The sequence below is a fragment of the Myotis yumanensis genome, unplaced genomic scaffold, assembly GCF_028538775.1.
Source record: "Myotis yumanensis isolate MYYU_CA2020_CCGP unplaced genomic scaffold, mMyoYum1.0.hap1 SCAF_2, whole genome shotgun sequence".
In the NCBI taxonomy this organism is placed as follows: domain Eukaryota; kingdom Metazoa; phylum Chordata; class Mammalia; order Chiroptera; family Vespertilionidae; genus Myotis; species Myotis yumanensis.
The window spans coordinates 210,960,696-210,970,510 of record NW_027223753.1 but is presented as its reverse complement, the minus strand read 5'-3'; the positions used below and the strand labels follow the sequence as shown (position 1 = coordinate 210,970,510).

The 9,815-nt window shown below is 51.3% G+C and overlaps 1 long non-coding RNA gene across 1 annotated transcript; it reads left to right on the top strand.

Moving 5' to 3' along the window:
• The first annotated feature begins 527 nt into the window (after positions 1-527).
• On the top strand, positions 528-5,316 carry LOC139002336 (uncharacterized). Its single transcript, XR_011470148.1, has 3 exons — positions 528-580; positions 4,636-4,729; positions 5,005-5,316. It is a non-coding gene; the product is annotated as an uncharacterized lncRNA (long non-coding RNA).
• Positions 5,317-9,815: the final 4,499 nt, after the last annotated feature.

Here is a 9,815-nt window from a genome sequence, read left to right as displayed (position 1 = left end):
GCTCCTTAATCCTTTCCGTTCTACTTCCTGAAGGGCTCAGAGCTCCCCCTTACTAGGGTAGTTCTAAAGGTGTGTCTTCTGGACTCTCAGTTGGTTTTCTTGCCCTTTGCCTCTCCCACCTGGAACCCCCTTCTCTGTGAGTGGTGCCCCCCCCCCCCCCACCCTTCCCTTGGCTCACTGCAGAGAAAAATCCCAATGCAGGCCCTCAGGGCCAGCCAGTGTGACCCCAGCCCACCTCTCCCGGGACACGCCTGCCACTCAGTCTCTCAGGAGCCTGCATTCCAGCCGTACCTGGAAGCAGGACCCGCCAGCAGATTATGCAATAACTGGTGCACAACTGGTGCACAACAACCTCCAGACGACCAGACTCAGGCCGGTGGTGCCGGCTGCTTCGGGCTGGCTGAGTCTGCCCTGCTCCCTGGATGTGGCCCGAGTGTGTGAAGTGTGGAGGCCGCAGATTCCTCCAGCACCAGTTCCCACCAGCCAGTTCTGAGCCCTGCTGCAGGGAGGACGGCCGAGCCCCATCCCCCGCAACCACCCCAGCAGCCAGTTAGCGTTTTGATCCTGGAACAGTGATAAGGTGAGGAAACGCTCAGATGTTATCTCTGCACTTTCACTTCTTCCTTGGACCTTCCTGGCCACTCCCTTAATGGCCGGAGCAGACGGCATCCCTGGGTCATAGGGAACAGGGGGTCTGCGAGCTCAGTGAGCTTGGCTGCTTGTCCTGCGATGATATCCAAGTTCACACTCCGCACAGCAGGGGGCGAGACGGGTCACCTGGCTGGTAGGAATGTGGTAAGATTTCCTTTTCCTGTGCAGCATGCATTTTATGGGCGGGCTTCATTTCTTGCCCCCTTTTCACTTGGGGTTTCAAGTTTGCTCTGCCTTAAGAGCATCAATGTTTGTTTTGTTTTAATATTTCTATTGATTTTTTAGAGAGAGGGAGAGGGAGAGAGAGAGAGAGAGAGAGAGAGAAACATCAATGTGAGAGTGAAACATGCATCTGCTGCCTCCTGCACGCCCCCTACTGGGGATTGAGCCCGGAAACCCCAGCACATGCCTGACCAGGAATCTAACCAGCAACCTTTTGGTGCCTGGGACAACGCCCAACCCACGGAGCCACGCTGGCCAGGGCAAGAGCATTAGTGTTTTAATTGGTGAGCTGACCTCTGCATCTGTGAGGAGGAAACATGCAAGTACACATCCCCACCCATGACCCAGAAGGCCAGACACTGAAAGGAGAGCCGGTTCTCTGCTCTGAGTCTCTGAGTCAATATCCTGTTTATTGACTGCATTTCAATTACTTGAAACGTAATGGTCTCTGCAGGCACGGGAAAGAGAAAATGCTTACCGGGTGTCCGGAAACCTGCATTCCAGTCTTGCTGACTTCACGCAGAAGAAAGGGAGCTGGACCTAGAGCAATGGTTTGCTCGCTCGCGCTCTCTCTCTCTCTCTCTTTCTCTCTCTTTCTCTCTCTCTTTCTCTCTCTCTGTCTCTCTCTCTCTCTCTCTCTCTCTCTTCCTTCCCTAGGTTGGGCTTCTTCTGCTTTAACACACAAATTAATCACCACCGGATCTTGTTCAAATGTGCATTCTGATTCTGTAGGTCTGGGGCAGGGCCCTTCCGACAAGCCCCCAGTGATGCTGCTGGTCCATGGCCCCGCCATTAAGTAGCAAGGTCTAGGTTACACCCTCTCGCCCACCCCACCTTCACTAAACGCCCTACCTGGTTACTACCTCTCAGCCTTCAGGCCCCAGCCCAGCCTCCCCTCCCCATGGCAACCCTCCAGGTCCTTCTGAGATGGATGAGAACCAAGCATCCCCACTGATGATGTTGATTAGCTCAGCCTGAGTCCCAGCCTGACGGTAGGAAGCAGGCAGTGGGTGTGGTCACCACAGCTCCAGCAGAATCCCGCACCATGTCTGGCTCAGGGAGGATGATCCTGCAGTCATCCTCCGGCATCCACAGGGCCTTAGTCCCAGGACCTGCCTTGGACACCGAAGTCCAGGGACGTCCCTTATATAAAGTGGACTAGTATCTGCTAGAAGCACATCCTCCCTGTGCTGTAACTCTCCTCTGGGTCACTTACAAACCTACCGCAATGTGCATGCTGCGTTAAAAGTTGGTCCACTGTAGTGTTTAGGGATCAGCTTCTGGGAATGGTGGTGGGATTTTTTTTTTTTATTATTGATTTTTTACAGAAAGGAAGGGAGAGAGATAGAGAGTTAGAAACATCGATGAGAGAGAAACATCGATCAGCTGCCTCCTGCACACTCCCTACTGGGGATGTGCCCGCAACCCAGGTACATGCCCTTGACCGGAATCGAACCTGGGACCTTTCAGTCCGCAGGCTGATGCTCTATCCACTGAGCCAAACCTGTTCTGGCGGTGGTGGGATTTTTTGATGGACATTTAGTTGAATTGGCAGATGTGGTGCCCCTCATACAGAGGCGGGCGGTAACTCTTTTCTGGATCAGCGAATGGACGGCTGCTTTTCTCTATTTGTCTAAGCTTTTTATAGTCTCATTAAGACATTTTCACACTCCAGGCAGTAAAATGCTAGACGTGTGTGTTGAGATCCGCTTGTGTGCTGTGCATTTCGTAAGAGCACGTTGGTTTCATTCGTGGAGAGCTGCTGTGACCCTCCCCAGGAATCACCTGGCCTCCCTGCCCCTGCCAGGCTCCCCTCCCACCCACCGTCCATGTGCCTAGCGCGAGCAGCGCCTTGAACGGTCCTAACCGTCCAGGAGGAAGAAGGCCATGGGCCTGGGTTGTGCATGGAGTGGCCTGGTGGTTTCTTCATGATTCCTGATGGTCAGCCTCGCTTCCATGATCAATAAGGCCTCTGTTTCTCACGCCCTTTAAAATGAACTCAACATGCCTGGCCAGTGTGGCTCAGTGGTTGAGCTTTGACTTATGAACCAGGAGGTCACAGTTTGATTCTCGGTCAGGGCACCTGCCCGGGTTGCAGGCTCGATCCCCCAGTGTGAGATGTGCAGGAGGCAGCTGATCAATGAATCTCATCATTGATGTTTCTATCTCTCTCCCTCTCCCTTCCTCTCTGAAATCAATAAAATAAGATATTTATAAAGGGACCTGGAGGGCTCTGCCTCTCGAGAGCACACCCTTCAAATAAAACACCCTGGAGCTTATCTGTTTGCTCATTCATTTATCCAGTCATTGGACAAATATTTAGAGAGTGCTGACCGTGAGCCAGGTCCTGCCAAGGCCCTGGGATTCCGCTGTGAACTAGTCAGAGACCCTGTCCTCATGGAACCTAGTCTATCGAGACAGGGCTGCACTCCAGATACTAGAGAACAAGAAAATGCCTAAATTAATGCCAGGCGAGGCTCAGTGCTAGGGAGGAGGGGCAACAGGTGGGAATAAGGAGAGGGTGATGAGAGGGGAGTGCTAGTTTTGATAAATATCACAGGGCTCCCTCCCATCACTGTGGCCCATTTCTATAATAGTCCACACACACACACACACACACACATACACACAGGCTGTCCTTCTGTGGCCTCCCCTGCCCTTCAGAGTTGACCTTGACATCTGGTCCAGCCAGCCCTCACCTGCACAGATGTCCCAACGAGGTCAGAGGCAACCCCAGGCCTGGTTCTCCCAGGAGACAGTGGGGTGCCGATAGCAGGTCTGCTCTCTGTTCCCTGCCAACCCTGCAGAGGGTGTGCCCACAGGCGCTGCCCTGGTGGCTCGGCCAGGCCACTTCCGTCCCGCCCAGGCTTCCCACTCGCCCTTGCCCCGTCGGGGGACAGGCCCCTGCTCAGGCAGCAGGAAGCTGTGGCTCGGCATGACTGTCATTTCAAGGTGTCCACGAGGCAGGGGCAGGGGGAACAGCTTGTCCCTGGGACAGCAGCGGCTCCCTCGCCCGGTTTCCTGGTTAGGACAGTCATTCAGGTCCCCTCATTCGGGTGTCCCTACCTCAGGTACCTCTCACCTGTCCTCCCTGCCACTTGCCCTCATGAGCTGTCCTACAAGGGACCAGCCCGCCACAGATGACTTCCAGATGCCTCCTGCCTCGACACCTGGTGGCTCTGATCTCATGTCGTCTTGGAGCAGATGGTAAAGGGCTATTTAAGCACCTAACTCGGTTGATAAGTGTTTCCAGGGAAAGAAAACACTGGCGGCCGGGCAGTGCTCTCAAACTGGCACAGGAATGACAGGCATCCTGTGAACAGGAGCACCCACTCGGGGTGGGGGCGGGGTCTGCAGTCCTAATAGGATCCCGGGGGCTGCAGGTCCTGTGACTGCCCGTTGAGGACCAAATGCCGCCCTGGCCTCTCTCCTCCCATCCTCATCATCAGACCCAGCGGTTCTCAGCTGGGAGCAGCTGCGCCTCCCAGAGACACAGTTTTTGGTGTCACAATTGTGTTCGCTTCATAAAGGAACACAATAAGCCAGGGGAGTTGTCGTTGGCTGTGTAGGGGACAGAGAACAGGAACAATGCTAAGCATCCTACCACATGTCCAGGTTAAAAACCCTACATCCTAACTCAGTAGCATCCAATTCTGTCTGTACATTAGAGTTACCTGGAGTTCTTAAAAGATCAGTTCCGAGGGTCCCTCCTAGACCATGGCATTGGAATGTTGGGGTGAGGCCTTGATTCTGTACTTTCAGGCGCAAACTGGGATTCGAATGTGCACTCCCGCTGAGAGCCAGCAGCCCCCACCAGCATCGTCTGAAAATGTGAAAACCATGGCGGAGGAAGAGGGTTCGTATTTAAGGACTTGTTACGTTGCCCATAATTGCACAGCACACATTTTTGCTCACACTGGCCGACGGGTGTGTGTGGAGTAGCCAGAAGAGACACCACTTACTTTCTGTGGTTCTGCTCTGTCAGGACCTGGGAATCTGAGGGCCCCTCTGTGTGTGTGTGTGTGTGTATGGTGTTTTGTGTGTGTGTGTGTGGCTGGGGGAGGGGGGGGTCCTGCCTCCGCCCTGGTGCAAAGAATTGCTAGCTGGGGTTCTTTCCTTCTCCCCTTCCAGGAGCCCCATTCCACATGACATTGGTCATTATTGGCTTCCAACACCTCAGCGACTGCAGGAGAGTTTTTATTTCATCTTTATGGAAACTGTGGAGGTTAATAACAACCATCACCATCGTGTGATGTTACAGGTGAGAAGACTAAGGGCCAGAAGGATTAGTGGACTAGCTAGGAAAATGGCAGAGCTCGGATTAGAACCTAGAATTTGTAAATTCAAATCAAATAATGTCTTTCCTTTCTTCTGCTGCTTTCCATCGAGTTTATTTGTTTCTTCATTCATTCATTCGACATGCATTGACAATTTGCTATGTGCCAAGTGTCATTTTAGTTGCTGGATAAACAAGTCGTAGAGAGTTCATGCCTACTAGTAATGCCCAGGCTCATGGGTGGGATAGAATGGGTACAGGTCATTATAATACAGTGTTGCAAATGCCCCTAGAACAGTGGTTCTCAACCTTGGCTGCACATTAGAATCACCTGGGAATCTTTTTAAAATCCTGATTTCTGGGCCTCATCCTCCGGAAATTCTGTTTCTTTGTTACTAATGTTGTGCCCCACCCCCACCCCCCACCCCATAACAAAGAAACAGAATTTCCGGAGGATGAGGCCCAGAAATCAGGATTTTAAAAAGATTCCCAGGTGATTCTAATGTGCAGCCAAGGTTGAGAACCACTGCCCTAGAAGAGCACAAGAAGAGGGCCAGGTGCTGCCCTCATCCTGAGTCCTACCAGCTGGGGGACTCACTAGCCTTCTCAGGTCCTCAACTGCTTCATCTGTAAAATGGGTGTAAATTCTCTTCTCCCTGGATTGTGATTATACAGTGAAGCCATGGAAGTAACAGGTCCGAAGTAAATGTTTGTTCATTCATTCACCTGCTTCGTTAAGATACTGGATAGACAGATGGACTTGAGTCAGTGAAAACTTCTTGTTTCTCTCTTTAGAAAGAAGGCAGAGATTTTTATTAAACAGGTTTTTCCATTTTTCTTGTCATCTCTAAAAAGATGTGTGTTTGACTATTTTCCACTCCACTCAGCACTGTTTGGCTTTGTAAAGGAACCAAATAAGCCAGGTTTGTTGGCATGGGCGTTGTCGGGCAGTGCGACCAAGGAGTTTTGGTCTGTCTTCCTCATCAGGTATCCTGACTTCTGTTCTGCATGATGAGATCAAGAACAAGCTAAGAACATGAGTTCAGCGTTTTTATTTCTCTCAGGAAACCACGTTTCCACTCGTTCCAGGCAAAGCCTGTGCTGATCAAGCACCCCTTAGCTGTCAGCCTTGATGACCAGCATCAGTGGCGGTATGGCATTGTTGACCTAGAAAAATCGTTATTTTACCAGCAAAGAATTGTAATTCTGAATATTAGGTCTAATGGCAAAACCATAGGCAAATCTGGAGAACCAAGAAGAGGATCATTCTTTTTATAGAGGGAAGTGGGAGTTGGGAGGGCCTGTTACAAACAGAGTTCATTGGAGGAAACTGGGAGTTTCAGCTTTTCATTGCCTGAGTTGTGACAATCTCTCATTGGCTGGGCTGTTGCCAGGCAAGGAGAAAATCTTCCTTCCTCCTGCTAGGGTAGTCAAATAGAAAATATCTTCCTATTGGAGATGCAAGGTTTGTCTTTTCCTCTTTGGGGTATTTGAGGATGAGTGGTAGAGCATGAGAGCTCCCCCTCCAAGTGCTCCAACTTTAATTGAGGTTTTCTTTATTAATTTTCAGAGCATCAACCCCCTTTTCCTGACCCTTGTTGCCTGAACTTGAATGACAATTACTGATAGGAGCCAAGAGCATTGTTTTATGTAGCAAGTGTTCCAAAAATGCCAGTTTATTATTACTCTCAGTTAATACAGTTGGAGGCCTTTGAAGATCAGGCCTCCGAAGAGATAAGATTTGTACATCACACATGGGTGTGGAAACATCCCCACGGACAAGTCACTTAACCTGGGATTCTCGGCCTCCTCGTCTGCAGGTTGAGAATGTGGAGAGCAGACTCCCCATAAGAAGCCTCCTTCTAACTCTCAGAAGGTCGTGACCCTCGGCTTCTATCAGCACTGCCCTTATAGACCGAGTGCTTGAGCGCCACACCCCAGAGTTGTATGTTGAAGCCCTACCCCCCGCAGGCCCTGCCTTCCAGAAACCCACAGGCCAGGTGCCCCTGGCATGCCAAGAAGTCATGAACCCCACTTACAACAAACACACGGAGATCCTGGGTGTGGGGGCATGGATCAGAAGTAACTGGGGAGCATTTTCTCAGAAACATTTAAATCTGGAAACTAACTCGAAGGCACTTGAACTGAGGCTCCTCAAACATTTCCTGTATTTATTTTTAATGAGACATGATTATGAAAGGGCTGAGGATGGCAGTGCAGGAGCTAAGCCCCGACGTGAAGGAAGCGGAAGCTGCTGGAGAGGGGGTGGTGGGGGGCGGAGCCAGTGGACAGCCATGGCACCAATGGGGCCTCCTGGGGGACAGCTCCCACTACAGCCAGCCCCACGTGGGCCTTTTTACATGTACTTCCCAGCCTCGGGAGCTTCCCTGAGGGGCTCTCATGGAGTGTCGTTGGGTTGTGCAGTTTCAGCAGCCAGAACCCCAGGAAAGCGGCGGCGGCGGGGGGGCGGGGGCGCGGGCACAATGTGGGGGGCAGTCTGAGGGCTCTGGGCAGGCGCCTTGGGAGGGTGCCTCCGTGGGATCTCCGCAGCAGGAAAGGCGGCGATGCACCCAAAGGGACCTGCAGAGTATGGGGAGTGACAGGAGGGTGGTGGTGGACCCCCCACTGGACACATGGGGGTGGGGGGGCCAAGACCCCACCGCCACAGTGGGGTCTGCGATGTCGGAGAGGGCTGTAAGGCGGCGTCGCTGGGCCCACCAGCGGCCACAGGCGCGCAGATCCCACGTGCCACCTGGAACCGCAGGAGGCGCTATGGAGCCCGCCACGTGCGCGGCCTGGGCCGGGATGGCGCGGGCACAGGGGCGCAGACGGCTCCTGGTGCGCAGAGACCGCAGGCGGAGACTGGGTAAGAGGGCTGTGCGCGGGGCGGGGCGGTGGTGGAGGTCTGGGTCGGGTCAGAGTCTATGTGGGGCCGGGCGGGGTGCGTTGGGACGCAGGGCCGCCCCGCAGGCGGAGGCCCCGGGGTTGGAAGGGACTGGCCACCTCCCTGAAGGGTCTCTGGACTCCCAGGGTCCCCAGGCCACCCGGTGAGAACTGCGGTCTGTGGTGTAAATTGAATGGTCACTGAATGCCAAGTCCTGGGGGAAGTTATGAAAGAAGTAAAAAATTCAGCCGGATAATCTTGACATTAAAATGAGAACATAAGTATGTTCATTCAGTTCAGTGTGTGAAACTAAGGAAGGACAAATGGAGACATGAGTGCACCGAAGCTACAGAACAGTAAACACTCTCTCTCTCTCTCTCTCTCTCTCTCTCTCTCTCTCTCGGTCTCAGAGTGTGTGCATGGGGTCTACCTTTGACGGACCCAGACAGCTATGACCCCAAATCGCACCCCTGCCATGGCTCTGGAGACCACCCTCCCAGAGCAGACAGGTTGCTGAGGAGTTTGGGATGACCAGAGGCCTGTGGGGGCCCCGGGGAGAGGGTGGCCGAGAGGAAGGGAGGCTTGGTGGGGGGACCTTGAAGGAAGGGCAGGATAGAGCTATTGGGGAAGTTCCTCCAGGTTGAGATGGGACACAGATTGTTCCCCCAATGCCGCTGAAGGATGCTGAGACAGCTGGTAGAATGCGCCCCGTCAGGGCTCCCAGCAGGCCTCTGGCAGGAATGACACCGGGCAGGACAGCTTTCCTGTGCTGCATTGGCTAGACTGAGCTCTAGATGTGCTCCCAGGGCCCCGAGACTTGCAAAGCTTCACACACCTGTTCCACTCTATCATTTTAATGGATTTATTGTTGTTGTTTTTTGATAACAGACTTTAAAGAAGTATCATTTATAAGCAGTAAAGTACACAATTCCTAAATGAATATTGCTCGGTACCGTTTTGCATAGGATTCTTGTGTCCTCGCTGCCCAGGTAAAGACAAGGAGCTTTTCATCCCACCAGTAAGTTTTCCCATGCTCCTTCCCACTGAATAGCTTTCCACCCCTCCGCTCAGAGTAAACTACTGTTCTGTCCTCTGTTGCCATAGACCAGTTTTGTTGGTTCTTGAACTTCATCTACATGGAAAGTAAACAACATGCTACTAAACAATCAATGGATCAAAGAAGAAATCAAACAAGAGATCAAAAGTCCCTTGAGACAAGTGAAAATGAAAATACAACTTTCCAAAATGTATGGGATGCAGCAAAAGCAGTTCTAAGAGGGAAGTTCATAGTTTTACGTGCCTACCTTCAGAAACAAGAAAATAATTTCAAATAAACTGCCTAACTTTACACCTAAAGGAACTAGAAATAGAGCAAACCAAACCTAAAATAAGTAGAAGGAAAGAAATAACAAAGGTCAGAGTGGAAATAAATGAAACAGAGAATTAAAAAGCAGTAGAAAACATCAATGAAACTAAGAGCTAGTTCTTTGAAAGAATAAATAATATTGACAAATCTCTAGCCAGGCTCATCACAATAAAAAGAGAGCACAAATAAATAAAACCAGAAAGAGGAGAGATTTCAACCGACAACACAGCAATACAAATGATCATTAAAGAATACTATGGATAATTATATGCCAACAAATTGGACAACCTGGAAGAAGTAGATAAATTTCTAGAAACATACAACCTTCTGGGACTGAACCAGGAAGAAACAGAAAATCTTATCAGACTGATTACTAGCAAATGAAATTAAGGCAGTAATAAAAAAATCTACCAACA